Here is a 16101-nt window from a genome sequence, read left to right as displayed (position 1 = left end):
TTAAACATAGGTTGCTTATCTCTGCTTTCAAGGTCCTTCAGGGGTTTACTTATATTCTCTTGCATGTTCTTGGCTCCATCCCCTAATGGGGCCACAGTGCTGTACCTTTGTTGTTTTCTCCCATCATGACGAGAGGATTGCCATAATTAGGACCTGTGTTAGTTTTCTCTTTTTACCTGGAAATCTCTCTCTTGTTACAACATCCACAGAAACACCTGAGTTTGGGCAACTAGTGTGCTGAGGCCATAGTTAATACCATACTACTTTATGGGGAGCTGAACAACTTAAAACTTTTGCCTGATGTAAACTGTGAGTTTAGAAGGGGTCATCCTTTGTTCATCTGTAGAGCATCTATGGTCAGCAACTGCAGCATTAGTCATGCTACAGACTGCCTAGATTACTTTTCATTTTTGTCCACTTGAAGTAGCAAAGGATGGCAAACAGTGATGAGGTATTAATTTGTAATCCTCTGCCACTTAATTTGTCTGGTGGACTGGTGGGATAGCAGTAACTGCTGACTGCTGCTTGTGATGGAAAATTGATTTTTTCACATGAGGATTGAGGGCAAGAATTAGGAAAAGTTGGCCACATTGCTGAATAGGGGGTGTGGGTTAGCAGAGATACGTTCTTAAAACAGCAAGGAGAGAAATTAATGATTAAGCATCTGTCCCAGAGGGTTTGAAGCTGTGATTCCAGTGCTGCTTGCCCACTCCTCTTTGCTTTTGCAATTTTGTTCCCTGGGTGTGGAAACAAGAGGTGGTGTCCCCTTCATTACCTGCGTCATGGGGTTTCTGGTTATTGATTCAGCTCAGCAATGATTTTTCAGTGTAATGGGACACTGAGGCCTTTGTCATAGATGTTGTTGGCACTGCTTTCTGATGGAGATGTAGCTTATGGCAAAAAGGCATTCCCTTCCCCCGGAGTTCAAATTTTTTTCCATCTGTCTTGAACTATGGTAAATAACTTTTTACTGAGAAAAGGGTTGTGTCCATGGAGAAGATGTGGCAAAGTGGTCAGCTTCTGGAGAGGGACCTTCTCTGTGCTATGCAGTAGGGAAGCTGATGCAGGACCCCTCTTTACTGCCTTGCTTGCGAAGCTAAAATGAGCCACATCAGCAATTTTAACCCTACAGGATAAATAGTAGCCACAATAAGGATCTAATCCATGCAGCTTTTTCTTGTTATCTGCTTCTTTCTCCAAGATGCACTTGAAACATTTGCTTATCTCCTGACAGGTGTTGGTGGATACTCTAGTTTGGTAGCTCTTCCCCATCGCTAGAGTTTTTTAACTTGCCAAAGAGCAAGAAGAAAGGCTGATAAAGTGGCATAATGGATGAGACCAGAATAAAATAAGAAAGGCCAGTCTTTACTTCATGATGTTACTGCATCTAGAACAGTGTGTTAAAAGTTCAATCTAGCTACATGTCATTACCTTTGATCTAAAATCCACTGCCTCTGCTTTCACCATCTGTATTATAAAGGGTTTTTTCTAGCTATGTATTTTGTTAATCCGTAAGAAGCAGCTATTCCGTCAAGTGTGCTAGGGCAGGGCTCTTCTCCAGGGAATCTGTTTTGAATGTTTGGGGATGCAGAAGTGCTCAAATGTTTTCTAGACTATAAAAAAATGAAAAGTGGGTATGTGTGTTTTCTCCTTTCAGTCCCAAAACAAAACCGAGAATGAAATGTTCATCCAGAGCTAGGCTGGAATAGTAACTATTTTCATGAGTTGGTTTGTTTTCTTTTTCCCTTTTTACAGCCAGCTTGTGTAGTCAGTTGAAATCTTGCATGTGCCATATCATGGGGTACCCGTCCTCCTTCCTCCAAGTGAAGTCTGTCCAAATGGGTGGTTTTGCACCATTTGGTGATGCATGATCAGAAAATTCAGTTTAATTCAGACAGTGGCACACTTTGAAGTAATCGGGTTTATCATAGGAATTCTGCCAGCTTTCCTGATTTTCTTAAGAGATTAGACTTGGAGGCCTTTGATCAGCATAGAAATATAGAATCATAGAATAGTTAAGGTTGGAAAGGACCTTAAGATCATCTAGTTCCAACCCCCCTGCCATGGGCAGGGACACCTCATGCTAAATCATATCACCCAAGGCCTTGTCCATCCTGGTCTTGAACACTGCCAGGGATGGAGCATTCACAACCTCCCTGGGCAACCCATTCCAGTGCCTCGCCACCTTAAGAGGAAAGAACTTCCTCCTTATATCCAATCTAAACTTTCCCTGTTTAAGTTTGAACCCATTACCCCTTGTCCTGTCACTACAGTCCCTAATGAAGAGTCCCTCCCCAGCATCCCTATAGGCCCCCTTCAGATACTGGGAGGCTGCTGTGAGGTCTCCACGCAGCCTTCTCTTCTCCAGGCTGAGAAGGGCCTGGGCTGGGTTTCATTCACCAAAATGACCACTTGATGAAATTATACTTGTCAGGTGCTGGCTACAGAAAACAATAAAATGTATTGTAACAAAGGACAACTTAGGCTATAAGAATTTAGAGTGCAGGAAGTTGTGAATTATATCTGCTGAAAGTTTTTGCACTGATTTGTAGTAGGGTTGGAAGAGGAGTGTATCACAGAGACATATGATCTGTCAAAGGCATGGAGTACTGCATGTGCCCCTGAGTCAGCAGAAACAAGGGGTCTTTTTGCACAGCATAGCTGAATAAGAGTGCCACTGATGGTAGGTGAGAGCCTGGTGCTGTATTAAAATCCTGGTAAGTGAAATAGCAGGTTTAGTCAACAAGAAGGGGGTCAGACTTGCTGCTTTCTCAGATGCAATACTTTTTTGGGCCCTGTAGGCAGGCAGACTACAACGTCTGCCTCTCTGAGCCAGTTTCCTCTTTGCACTAACTTATAAGACATTTAATGGAATTGCTGCCATAATGTGATGTTTCATATTTGGTCTTTGTGTTGCTTCTTGTGTAGGAAATGTGTGCTTACTTTCTTTCATGAATTATGCTCCGTGCTATGAGGAAGTGCCCCAGAAAAAGAAGTTGATATTATTATGCTTCAAGGTTACCAAACTCTGGGGAGAACTCAGCACCTCTTCAATTGCATGTGCTTCCTCTTCTCCTTCTTCTTGAACATAAAATAAAATTTGGCAGTGATAAATAATTATGAATCATAATATATTATAGTTGAATTCTGCTCTCTTTTCACCTACTGGAGATTGAATTCTGTAGAACTGTAATAGCTGTCATAAAATCACAGCGCAGTTCTTTGCACTCAGCAAGACCAAGAGGGTCTGCCTGCCTGCTGTACTCAGTGGTAAAACTTAAACTAGATTCTTTTTCCTTACATGCTATTTCTTGCCAGGTTGCTTTGAGCACACAAGTATGTTTGTTCTTTTTTGTATATATAATGAAGTAACTTGCTTCTCAATAAAACATGAGTCTTGCTGTTATTCACATGTTAATAATACAGGTTAGCTTTATGTTGGTTTGAATTTGCCTTAGATTTCAAGTAATGTCTGTTTCTTGTGCTGGGAATTTGGTTTTGTCGGGCAGCCTCGCCATGCTATGAAGTTAAGTATTGTTGAAGGCTTTCTCTGTGGCTCAGGCTAGTGCAAGCCTTCTGGTGCCTCAGAGCGTGAAGCTTGGCCTTAGGAAAATGCTTTTGGTTTTGTCGTGATTTTTCCTATTTTCTGTATTTCTGCCAGGCCTGTTGTTTCTTTTTGCATGACTGTTTCTTGAAGGTAGTTGTATCTTTTCTCATTTTCTTACCACATACATGAAAGACAGAGAATGTTCCATATCCCTGCAGTGCAATGCAGTGTGTACCTCTCCTGACACCAGTGGACTGCCTGGGAGAGAAACACTCAGCTCCACTGCCCTTCACGGGAACAGGCTCATCAAATAAGATTACACCCCCTCCCATATTTTTTTATTAGGTATTCTCCTTTCACTGCTTGTGTGTATTTTGGAGTTTACCGATCCACCCTGTTAAACGCACTGTTGTATTGCTACAAAGTTTAAGTGACTTACTCTATATTAAGTTGAAAACAGCTAATCGATGATTATTCTGATAGCAGTGCTGTCTTTGCTGACCACCTATGCAGTTCTTCCTTTCTTTATTTAAATTTACAGCTGCATCACTGAAAGTGCAAAACTACTTTCTCTCCATGGGTTTAGAATAGAATAGCTGTGTTTAGTTATTCTGATGTTTGGGCAGTTTGCAGGCGTCTGTAGTTGAAAAAGCGTCATGACAATGGCACCTCTTCAGATGCCTGTTTTTCTGACCAGCCACTGGAGCCTGTGCCCACGACTCACTGCAGTGGGGGGCCCTGAAACAAGTTAGTGGGCTGGGAGCGTGGGAGGTTTTTGGGACAGCAGAGGAAGCAATCTAACAGCTTGTACGTGCCTTGTGACTTCCTGTGGTTTGGATAGAGTGTTTTCAGTTCAAGGCATATTGGAAAATGCTGCTTATCAGTAGCTTCTTACAGTAACGGTAATATCCCTAAGAACCCTTCTGGGGCTGAACCAGAAATTCTGAAGCTTAAAATGCTGTTATTGAGCAGTTTTAAGTAAGAAAGATGCATCTGCTAGAAATGGAGAGCATGTCATGGGCACTGAAAAATGTTTACTCTGAAGTGCTGTTTCAGAGAGGCCATGCTTACAGTGGGCCATGGCAAGCCTTGAGCATGTCACCAGTGTTGCAGCACCGCACCTCCCAGCAGGATGGGTCAGCCTGCTGCTGGCTGTGGCAGAGCCAGGCACGAGCTGCCCTCCTGCCTCTCCCTTCACCTGCTTAGACCTTCCTTTCATAAAGGCTTTTTTTCCCCCTCTGTGCTGTAAAAGTATTAACAGCTTAAATATGTGGGAAGCAGGGGGACAGGCTGCTTCTGAATCCTATTAAGCTCTATGCTGAAGGAATTGAGATACTGTGTTAGTCAGCTCAGTGTTTTTTCTTCCCTGGCCAGGAAGAAATAGTCAAAATTCCAGAAAGAATCATAGCCAGATGTTTGTCATTGCTCCCGTTTGACTCTCCTAAATATGGCAAATAAACTGCCTTAGGACTTATTTTTGTCTGACCTCAGAAGAGAAAGTAAGTAATTCACTATTGAAAATTTGAAGTTATTATAGGCTTTAAAGAAAAAAGTAACTGAAGCTTTGCAATTTGTGTACTGCTTGATTCACTGTATATTTTTTAAGACCTGTTATTTTGTGTTTGGGGGCTTGACTTTTTTGATGCTATGTAGGAATGTGGTATTGGGTGGGGAAAGATGAAACTGCAGCCAGACATTTGGGTTGGGTTTTGTTGTTGTTGTTTTAAGGGAAGATGCGAACTTAAATTGCAATATAAAAACAATTTTAGTACTTCACAGTTCTCTTTGCATGAGATGTCCCATTATGCGAAAATTGAGTTATACTGCAGCAAAGGAGAAACACTCTGAATATTCCTGCATGAAAAGTACACATATTGTAACTGAAAGCACAGAAACCATTTAGTAAAATGGTGGTCAAGTGTTATCACAGTCCTTGAAGTATGAATGAATGGACTAAATTTGTAACTGTGTGGCTGTGCTGTGCTATGCTATATCGAGTCTACTTCACCACATGAAGTTCATAGATGAAAAGCTGCTCTTGTACAGTCTCCTGAGGAACAGTATGAGAGCCACATTTAGTTAGCTTAGCACTGAGCTGGTGTAGAGCTGAACTCTTTTTAAGCTCTCTTTATCATATAGATACTGAGAATTTTCTGCCCGTAATTGTTCTGTCTGGATGAGATCTGATGAAGTAAACCAATGCATAACATAATGCTGTTGGCATACATGCAGTAGTACAATTCTTGTACTTAGTTCCTTTAGGATGCTTCTGAAGTAACTCATACACAACCTTGTAAAGAAAAAAGATTTCCTTACCAGTAATGCGTCATTGTCACTAATAAAGAAAGGAAATAGTGCTAATTTCTTAAACACGTCTGCAGAGAGCACGTGCTCATTTCTCTTTTCATAATCGAAGGACAGTGAAAATCAGCCATTCATCCCTAAATGTCCTTGAATATCTCATTCAAGGCCAGGCTGGATGTGGTTCTGATCAACTTGATAGAGTTGAAGGTGTCCCTGCTCATTGCAGAGGCATTGGACTAGATGATCTTTGAAGGTGCCTTCCAACCCAAACTATTCTGTGATTCTAGCAAAACAACTGTAAGAAATGCTGCATTCAGGAGCTAAACAAGAAAAAATAAGAGGAAGTTCTCTGGAAGCCTCCTCTGGGCATGGGTGACGTTCAAAACTGTGTCAGCAGATGGATAATTCTGTAGAATATATAGAGCCTGAAAGGGAAAAAAACCCAACCCAAACCCATGAAACCCACAGTCAGCTAAAGACAGCCACAGAAATGCAGTGTGCTAAGGGGCAGTTCAGAGAAATTTTAGGTTAGTGCCTACTAAAAAAAAAAGGACTTGATGTTGAGAAGCACAGCCTTGTGAATGTGCATTTAAATAGATAGGGTTGCCAAAGTATACCTGTGTGTCATCTGCTTCTCCTTGCAACAAAATGCAAGGGTAGTGTTGCCTACTTGTGTAAGAGACAGACCATATAAATTGAATATTAAAAAAACCCTGTGATGTGGTGATGATACGTAGTGGAAAAGATGTAATTTTCAAGACTGTGATGTTGGATACGGAGGGGGTAAGATCCATTTATCTGTAATTCATTAATAAAGTTAAGAGTTTTAAAAGGCCAAGTGGTCTATATTGTGAGTTCTATATTGTGAGTTCACAGAAACTCCTGGAAGTCTTTGAAAAGCTTCTGCGTGTGCTGCTGCCTTGACCTGAGCTCCGTGGTCAAAACCCACAGGTACAAAATGTCGAGGGGAAACAAAAAAATCAAGCTGTCTAAATTGGAGTATATCGCTCCTTATTTTTCTCTTTTCAGGTGTAGTAGAACTTGTGATGCCTTTTTAATACAATTGTAGCACCGTCTTTGGGTTGTGCACACATGCTTCTGTCATTTGGAGTGCTCTCATGATGGTGAAAGCAAGCTTGAAGACATCACTTAAGAAGTTGTTTCTTCCCAGCCTCAGGCTGAGGAAGGGGAGTGAAGTATTTTAACTGTTAATGCCTTCTCACTGCACAGGCCAGCCTTCAGAGATGGTGTTTCCTCAGTGGTAGAACCCATGCAAGCTCAGTTGCCATTCCACTTTCTCAGCGCTGATACCTGGACTGATGTGTTTGACGTATCTGCTACCCAAGCTGCTGTTTTGTCCTCTTGTCTGCCCTTGGCAGAAGGCTTGGCCACAGCATGTGGTGGAGCCAGAGCACAAAAGGGCAGTGGTAAAATGCCTGTATTAGTTTAAAAAAGAGGAAAGTGGGCTTTTTAGAGACTCTGGGTTAGAGCTGTGTGAACTGAAATCATGCGGGGATGAGCATCACTGCGCCTCTTGCGCTGCTTCTCGGCTAGCTAGCTCGAAGCCAGAGATGTAGGAAAGACTCATTCTGGCAAGAGGGAAGTTAATAAAGCTTTGGCTTTATCTTGGCCTGTAGATATTTATTAACCCATTGCCATGATATTGAACTTCTGATCAAAGTACAGTGGGGAGTGATGTTAGGACAGTGGGTACAGTTTTGATTTTGCACAAACACCTGACTTCTGCAGAAAATTTTTCATGACCATCTTATTTCCTTGATTTTTTTTTAAACTATTTCCTTCAGGAAGACTTCTTCAAAGTGATGTGCCATTGTGGAGTACCAGAACACCTCACAGGGAAAGCTCAGATCAAATCTGGTTGATGTGGGCACAGGTGGGGGTACTGAGGCACAAGATAATTAGTGGGGTAAGACTTGCAGTTTTAGTAATCTTTTTTTATGAACAAAGGGAAGCACAGTATTGTCTGTGTTTAAAATTACTTAAAACTCAGTGGTTTTATTTATATATATGTAGAAGAATATGAAATGATGCAGTGCAAGTTTCTACTTACAGTCTAAATATATGAAGTGGCCAGGCATGTTAGAGGGAATGGATTTAGTGGTTTGCACAAGTGTGTAGCAAAGTTCAGGGTGTGGAGGGGGAAGTGAATTCACTGTCTTCTAACTTCTAGTTTCTTAGCTTTATTATACTGATTTACAGCTTGCATGAACAAAGGAGGTACTTAAGATGTTAAGTTATGAGCCCTAAACTCTTGAAGTGGAAAAAGGCTTGGTTTTGGGAATGGCTAATAATGGCAGACTGCACATTTTGACAGCAGGTAGTTTTTGTAACTAGGCACTTGTATCTGTCTGTGGTTATTTCAGCAACCAAGTTGTTTATAGGCTTGAAACAGTGCAGGTCTTTAACATAGCATGCTGACGATGCTGAGCCCTTTCCAGTGCGCAAGCGATGTTTGAGGAAGACTCTGAGGGTTGCAATGCTCTGGCCCTTTGTAGATTATTTGAATCATAGCATCATAGAATAGTTGGGGTTGGAATAGACCTTCAAAGGTCATCTATTCCAACCCCCTGCCATGAGCAGGGACATCTTGAACTAGATCAGGTTGCCCAAAAATAGTACATGTGAAAAAAGCCCTAGCATCACAGCTAGTGCAGTTTTCTGGCATTGTCACTGCTGTGATCCTGGCTGCAGCATGGGATCAGCCTCTCCAAAGCAGCTGCTTTCCATGATACTGTGGCTGCTGTCGTCTGAATGTTTAATTATTAGCAAGCATCGACTCTGGTGCCAAATTGTAAAGCAGTAGCATCCTGTGAAATGCTTTCCAGTGATGTGGTACAGGGTTTTAGTTTGTGTGACTTACCTGTTCTCCCGGTGGTCTAGAGCACTGTATGAAAAAGAGGCATTGGGGGTTTATGTTTTCCTCTCCAAGTAATGGAAGTGACCACGAATTTCTGCTCTGTGTGTGGCTTTTCTGTGTGCTGTGTATAGAACACCTGGGGAACACGTGTTGGTTGACCACTGTGTTAACAGTGGTGCCATTTTGTTTTTCCCTGAGTGCAACGTGTTTTATTTCGAGTGCTCCAGTTATTTCAGCACAAGAGCACTTTTGAAACTTGAGAACGTTTTCTGTCTCTGCATGCTGTCTACTTAAGCATACATTTCCCGATCTTGTTCACATAATTCACTCTTGTCTTGAGGATCTTTTCCCTTGTCAAGAAAATATTGTTTTCTTGCTTTTGGGCATCCAGGAAGCGTAGCCACTCTGGAAAAGCATGTTTGTTAGGTCGAGTCAGTTCATTTGGCATAGAAGTGCTTTAACACTGCTTGAGCCTTTAAATGATCACCGGGTTCAAAGCTAACTATACGCAAATGTTTGAATTTCTAGGTTTGAATTTCTAGAATAATTTGTCTGGCAAATATGAGGGGGGAGTCTTGGAAATATTTTTCTTAAAACAAAAAATTATCCCCAATATGCAATGTAATAATGTAATTTAAAATAGGTCAGAAATTTATATTTGGCTTTACGGCTTCCATATGCAAGTAAATTGGATTTCACTGCCATGTAGAAATGACACACAATAATTAAAAAAAAACAACAACAAAAAAAACCCAGCGCATGTTTTCAATATAAAAATTATAGAATCCTAGAATGGTTTGGGTTGGAAGGGGCCTTAAAGCTCATCCAGTTCCAACCCCCTCCCACAGGCAGGGACACCTTCCACTTGACCAGGCTGCTCCAAGCCCTGTCCAGCCTGGCCTTGAACACTGCCAGGGATAGGGCAGCCACAGCTTCTCTGAGTAACCTGTGCCAGGGCCTCAGCACCCTCATAGGGAAGAACTTTTCCCCAGTATCTAATGTAAATCTCCCCTCTGTCAGCTCAAAGCCATTCCCCCTTGTCCTGTCACTATACGCCCTTGTCAAAAGCTCCTCTCCATATTTCTTGTCAGCCCCTTTAGGCGTTGGCAGCTGCTCTAAGGTCTCCCAAGAGGCACCTCTTCTCGAGGCTGAACAAGTGATCTGAATTTGTGAAGAAGTTACAAAATAATTTTCAAGATGCAGTGCATTCCCAAAGTTCAGTCTTGTGACCATGAAGTAAGAAATGCCACGAGGCTGTAGCTTGGGGCAGATGTGGATGTTCATGTTGCTCTGACAGCAGCGCTTTCTGGTGGCTGTGCTGCTGGCATGGTGGTGCAGACTGTGGGTGTGGGAAATGAGGTCTGGTGATGGGCTTGGGGGGAGCTAGGGCTCATAGAATCACAGAATGGTTTGGGTTGGAAGGGACCTTAAAGCTCATCTGGTTCCAACCCCCTGCCATAGGCAGGGACACCTTCCACTAGACCAGGTTGCTCCAAGCTTATTCTGACCTGGCACAGCATAGGAAGGCTTCTGCTGCAAATGGGAAAGCTCTGGTGTGCTGGCAGCTGGACCGTGCTGCCTCAGGTGCAGAAAAAAGTTTGTCCCCATGACTAAGGTAGAAAACTGGAAAAAATTTCACAAACTTACATGGGTGCTGGATTGACTCTGTAGCTCTTGACCCAATTCTGGAAGAAGTCAGGTTTGTCATCTTCAGTAAGTGGCAGTTATAGACTGTAAGGGTGTGAAGCAGTGAGGAGCACCTTGAATGAGGCTGTCAAATCCCCCTGCATCACAGGGTGTGCATGCAATGCTCTGTGAGTTGTTAAATGCACTGCAAACTCTCTGGTGGTGTATATAGTAAAACAATCTGTAGTTGGGACCTGTCAGTATATGAGTGAATAAAACAAATACATATATTTAAAATACTATTTTCTTCACAAAGGATTAAATGAAAATTTGAAATAATTGAAGCTGAAAGTTAAATGTTTCAGGTAAGCAAAATGAAATAGTATTTAAGCAGTTTTTGGCTGAGCACATGAAACCAGAGTTTGATACATCTGTTGTTACCAGTACTCATTTTTGTAAGGAAGCAGGAGCCATTTTCATCCAAGTTACTTGTTCTAGTCAAAATTGAAGGAACAAATAAAGTACTGAAAAAGAAGTCAATTCTTACTTTTCTAGTCTGTGGATTAAAAACTTGATGCGGAGCCCTAAGGTCATGAATACAAAAAGTTAGTGAATGGGCTTCCTTGCCCATCTTGTATTATTTCCTTCTTTCTAATGTGGTTTAAATGTACACCCTGTATCCATAAATGCAGTTTTTGTTTATATGTGGCATCAATGATAGTTATTAATAGGGAGTTTTGGAGGCGTTTTTTATGTATCACACTGCATTTGGACAGAGATCTAACAGATCACAAAGGGGCTCTAGATAAACAGAGCTATAAACTCACTGAGATGTTTGTGTATTTTTGGTTAAGAAAGGAAGTAACAAGTCTGGTGTAACTTAGTTACTAAGTCTGTGCTTAGCTGAGCTGCTGATTTTATTTTTTAATTTGTCAAAAGGTGAGAAATCACTTTTTCATGAAGATCACTAAAGGGCACCAAAAGAAGGAAGAATAAAAATACCTGTGAATGGTGAAGGAGTCTTTGTGGCAATCAGTTCGGTTTCTTTCCTTGCTGATGTTCTTCTTTGGTTGCTCATGGAGCATTCAGTGTTGGCTGCTTGTCAGTGCTGATGTCAAATATCAGCTTCTAACTCTCATGCAGATACATTGTTTACTGGAGGATTTAGTCTCTCAAGGACTGCAGATTTCTGTAACACAAACTCCAGGGTCAGCTGGTGTTTGCTGAAGTGCCTCCTCTGTCTGCATCAGAGTTTTTCTGTTTTACTCCTCTGCTTTACAGTTCTTTTGTTCCCAAACTATTGGGTTTGGATTGACATACGTTTTCCGCCTCCCCAGCCTGACTGCTGCCAGAAGCGGATTTTGGTTTTCAAAAGTCTGAGCAAGAGCAGTTTGTCCATTTTGGAATATGAGATTACTACTGATTATGAAAATACTGGGGGGGGGTTAGGTTTTTAAGTTAAAATAAGTGGACATGGGAGTTACAGAGAAAGAATTGGTTTTGATAATACTGAACTATGGTCTACTGAAAATCATAGGTTGTGCATTGCTAGGTTTTTTTTCTGTCTTCCTAAACTAAAATGCTCTGGCAGATGGAGGATCTGCCATGTAGGTAGTGATATTTGGGAAAATAGGAAATAACTGGGATGATAAAGCAAAAATAACTGTCGTTTAACTTATTCTGTCATTATTTCTATTTTACGGTTCTGTCCTACAGATTGTTAACAAAGAATGTGTTTACTTTTCTGAGTAAAAACTACAGACACCTCCTTCAGTCCAGGAACGTAAGCTTGAAATGTTTGTTCCTATTAGTTTCAATTCTTGCCTGATGCTGGCTTAGCACTGGGCAGGGTCTGAAGACATTACGCCTCCTGTGTGCAGGTAGCAAATTGCAATTGAGCTGGGTTGCTAGGGAAGGCTTTTGGTAGCTGCCTATTTAATTTTTCCCCTGTTTCTTTTTTATCTGGAATAAATGAGTAATTCAGTAATATCAGCTGTTGCTGTCTTGGCAGAATATAAAGGGTAATTGAGAAGTTTGGAATGGGAAGTATGCCGTGTTGGGAATTTGTATTGAAAACAGGACCTTTGTGAGACACATTCATGCAGCTTCTTGCCCTGACGTCCGAATCACAGTAATTAAGTACTTAATTGAAAGATTTTGCTTTGTGCTGCTTTCATGCAGGTTAAACAGTGACGTGGAGCTGCCCACTCTGTGACTTTCATTTTGTCCACTTCAAAACTTTTTAAAGCTTTTTGGGAAGGGTGGTTATAAATGTAATAAGCAATTTGAGGAACTAAACATCTCTAAGAAGAGTTTTCCCACAGCACTTGAGACATAATAATACCAGCTTGGGTTCTGTCTCAAGCTTTTGTAACCCATTTTAATTTTTAAATAAAATAAAATCAATACTGTTCTTTTAAAATGGGACATTGGTATTTTTGCTTTATATTTTGAAGGACGTACTATGAAATCATAGTCAACTTAGAATGAGGGTTTTTTTAACTTGTTATTGTAAATAAAACCCAAAATCATTACTGATGGACCATTCAAAATAATTTTACACTTCTAACATTTGGATGACACCTTTGTAATTTGATCAGTTACAAAGTGGTCCCGGCTCCAACCGTCTTAATTTCTTCATGTCTAATGGGAGGAGATGCCAGGGGTATGTATGCCATACAGGCTACCTTCTTGGGAGAATGAAGGCAGCTGGACTGTCATCAGGCATGGAACTTGATGGAGCCACAGAGGTGTAACTCTGTTTAAATGCTGCACATGGGAGAAACCCATGTATTATTATCTGATATTAATGCCTGTGTGTATAACTAGCCATGGACACGACATGGTTTCCTTAATGGACAGAGCACACAGTTGACTGTAAAACTTGTCTGTTACCAGATGACTTTCACAAATTAATCCAAGTTTATTAGTGCTAACAGAAGGTGTTTGGAACCAGAATTACTGTTTATTTCACAAATGAGAAGCCAGAGACTTGAGGTCACAGGACATCTGTTCAATAGCTTCTAGGGATTAATAGCTCTATCTATGAAAAGCCAGGCTGGTGTGTCGCATCTTCTGCAGGTGGAAGTGTGTGAGGTGGGTCATGGTATCACTGCATCCCCACAAATATTGCTGGCTAAAAAGTATTCCTTTCTCAAATCTCTGGTGCCCGTGAACAGTAGGAATACAATAATAATAAATGCATGGGTATCAGTACCTTAAAAAAAAAAGCCTGCTACTGTATTTAAGGATTTTTTTTTTTCCTGGTTAGCGTTTTAAGATTTATTCACAAGTGCAAAGCAAGAAATGTGTTTCATTTGAAAGTTAAGGATTTAATTTTCAAAGTGCCTTTCTCCAGGAGCATGTGTGTCTTGTGGTGCAGAGTCTGTAATATGCCTGAGGAACATGCCTCCTCAGACAGAATAGCAAGAATGTTATCTACTGAAGATGCAGCTTACCATTACCCATATCATTCCTCATTTCATTGTTGTCATTTAAGAAGTAAAACGCAAACCAACAGACTCTTCTTCAAGCACAGATTTTGGCTAAAAAAAAACTCCAATTGTGTTCTTACAAAAAAAAAAAAAAAAGGCATTTTAGACATCACAAAACTTGCCCAGAAAGAGGAGAGCACTCCTCATCACATTGTGTCACCTCTCAGCCAGACAGCTTTGTATCCACTGAAGTGATGAAGAACTGTATCGTTTCTCCTGACTTATAGTTTTGTTTGGGGATTTCAGCATCAGTAGCCTGATATAGCATGATACCAAGAAGCTTTCTGAATGAATGGTGTTTATGCCAGGTGAATTCACCTGATCTATGCTTCACACCCATGGTTGCCCTTACAGATAACCATGACTTGTGAAGGCATAAGTGAGAAGGAAGAGCAATCTCTTCTTGTTCTCTGTCCTGTTTCTGTCCTTTCCTCCTTGGTTATAGCGTTGGATTCAGACATTCATGTCAGTGTGACTACCAAAGCTATGTCAGATTTGCAGTACTCCACAGCTGTCATACTTTTTCCTCACTGGAGTTTTTCTTTTTTATGTGGTACAAAGGTATTTAGCTGTACTGCACAGTTCTAAAAACATCAACAGTTAATCTCTGTCCCATAAGAAGCAATTACTCCTGAATTTTTATGCATCTCAGTAATGTGAAACGATTTCCTCAGCTTTCACCATCTTTTCTATTTTTTAAAACTCTCTTTGTTCTGACCTGACGTGGCCTATTCTCTCTACTAGATTGTTTCATTTCATTTTATTAATTTATTCTAATTACTAATTTATTATACTGCCTAATACTTTTAAAGACTTCTGAATTTAAAGAGTCAACTACAGAGGTGTGTGCTTGCTTTGATGGGAAAGTGATAGAGTCTTCCCTCACTCTAACTTCTCGAGTAAACAAGACTTCAGTGGCATGAATGCCTGAGGCATGTTCTGTTGGAGGGAGGAGTTGCTGCAGTTGTAGGATTACTTCCATGGTCCAAGGTAGAACGTGGGTATCAGTGACCATGCTACCTCCCACTGTACCCTGCTAGCCTTTGTGGCTTTGCCCTCAACTTCACTGTGAAAAGGGCTAGTTTCATAGTTTCTTGAGGGATTCATAGCAAATGACTGCATAGAAATCATGGTGTGAGAGGGCGGTGTTAGGTTCCCACTCGTTTCTTTGCAGGGAACTGTAGCCTTCCTGTTATTAACAGAATAAATACTATCACCTTGGCTTTTCTTAAGGAAAAAGTTAGGGTATTTCTAAGATGTTCATAGAATCATGGAATGGTTTAGATTGGAACAGACCTTAAAGCTCATCCAGTTCCAGCCCCCTGCCATGGGCAGGGACACCTTCCACAAAATCAGGTTGCTAAAATCCCTATCCAGCTTGTCCTTGAACACTGCCAGGGATGGGGCAGCCACAGCTTCTCGGTGCCAGTGTCTCACCACCCTCACAGGCAAGAACTTCTTCCTAATATCTAATCTCAATCTCCCCTCTATTATCTTAAAGCCATTCCCCCTTGTCCTGGCACTACAGGCCATTATAAAAAGTCTCTTGAGACTGGAGTATGGGGAGAATCCCCTCCCTTGACCTACTGGTCACACTCCTTTTGATGCAGCCTTGAGCATGGTTGGTTTCTGGGCTGCAAGCACACACTGCTACTTCCTCTTGCAGAAGCCAAAGGCCTTGAATGTGCTGTGATGAGCAGCTCTGCTTAGTTCTCATTATCCCTGGCAGTGGTCAGGCTGGTCCTGTGAAGGCTGCTTGTGCAGCTCTTGCTTTCCTCTGAGGCCGGCTGTAGATTTCTAGATCAGCAGTGAAATCCTGTTTGGGTGCAAACTGCCCTGTGCCAGCCTTTCTTGGATGCGCTCAGAGCATCTGCCCAGGTTTCAAGTCTTGCTGGTGTGAAAGTTGCAGGGGGCCATGTGGTCCTTGATGTTGGTATGAGCAAGGGGATTTTGGCCCCTGCTTCAGCTCACTGTAACTGGGGGAGAGCCACACTGTCCAGCTACACAAACAAATGATGCTCGTTTATGGAAGGAGCTGCAAATAGTGTGTAGCTGATCTAGTCTGGTCTCATAGCTGACCCAGCTTTGAGCAGGAGGTTGGATGTAGAACTCGAGTGACCCCTTCCAGATTAAGTCCTTCTGTGGAAGTGGTTTGTGTGGGGTTATGCCTGTGTATTGGATGTTTGCATGTTACAGAAACAAGAATAATGTGAAAAAACTGTGAGAGTTTTTCTGTAGTTTTTAAAGATGCT

At 41.5% G+C, this 16101-nt stretch overlaps 1 protein-coding gene across 6 annotated transcripts in view; it reads left to right on the top strand.

Annotated features, from left to right (window-relative positions):
- Positions 1-16101, top strand: part of FARP2 (FERM, ARH/RhoGEF and pleckstrin domain protein 2) — a 73596-nt gene that overhangs the window by 7810 nt on the left and 49685 nt on the right. The window lies entirely within an intron of this gene.

Source organism: Pezoporus wallicus, unplaced genomic scaffold (genome assembly GCF_028554395.1).
Source record: "Pezoporus wallicus isolate ANWC-B61680 ecotype Strahan unplaced genomic scaffold, APGP_CSIRO_Pwel_v1 contig_4238, whole genome shotgun sequence".
In the NCBI taxonomy this organism is placed as follows: domain Eukaryota; kingdom Metazoa; phylum Chordata; class Aves; order Psittaciformes; family Psittacidae; genus Pezoporus; species Pezoporus wallicus.
The sequence above is the reverse complement of the archived record's forward strand: the minus strand, read 5'-3'. Positions and strand labels throughout refer to the sequence as shown.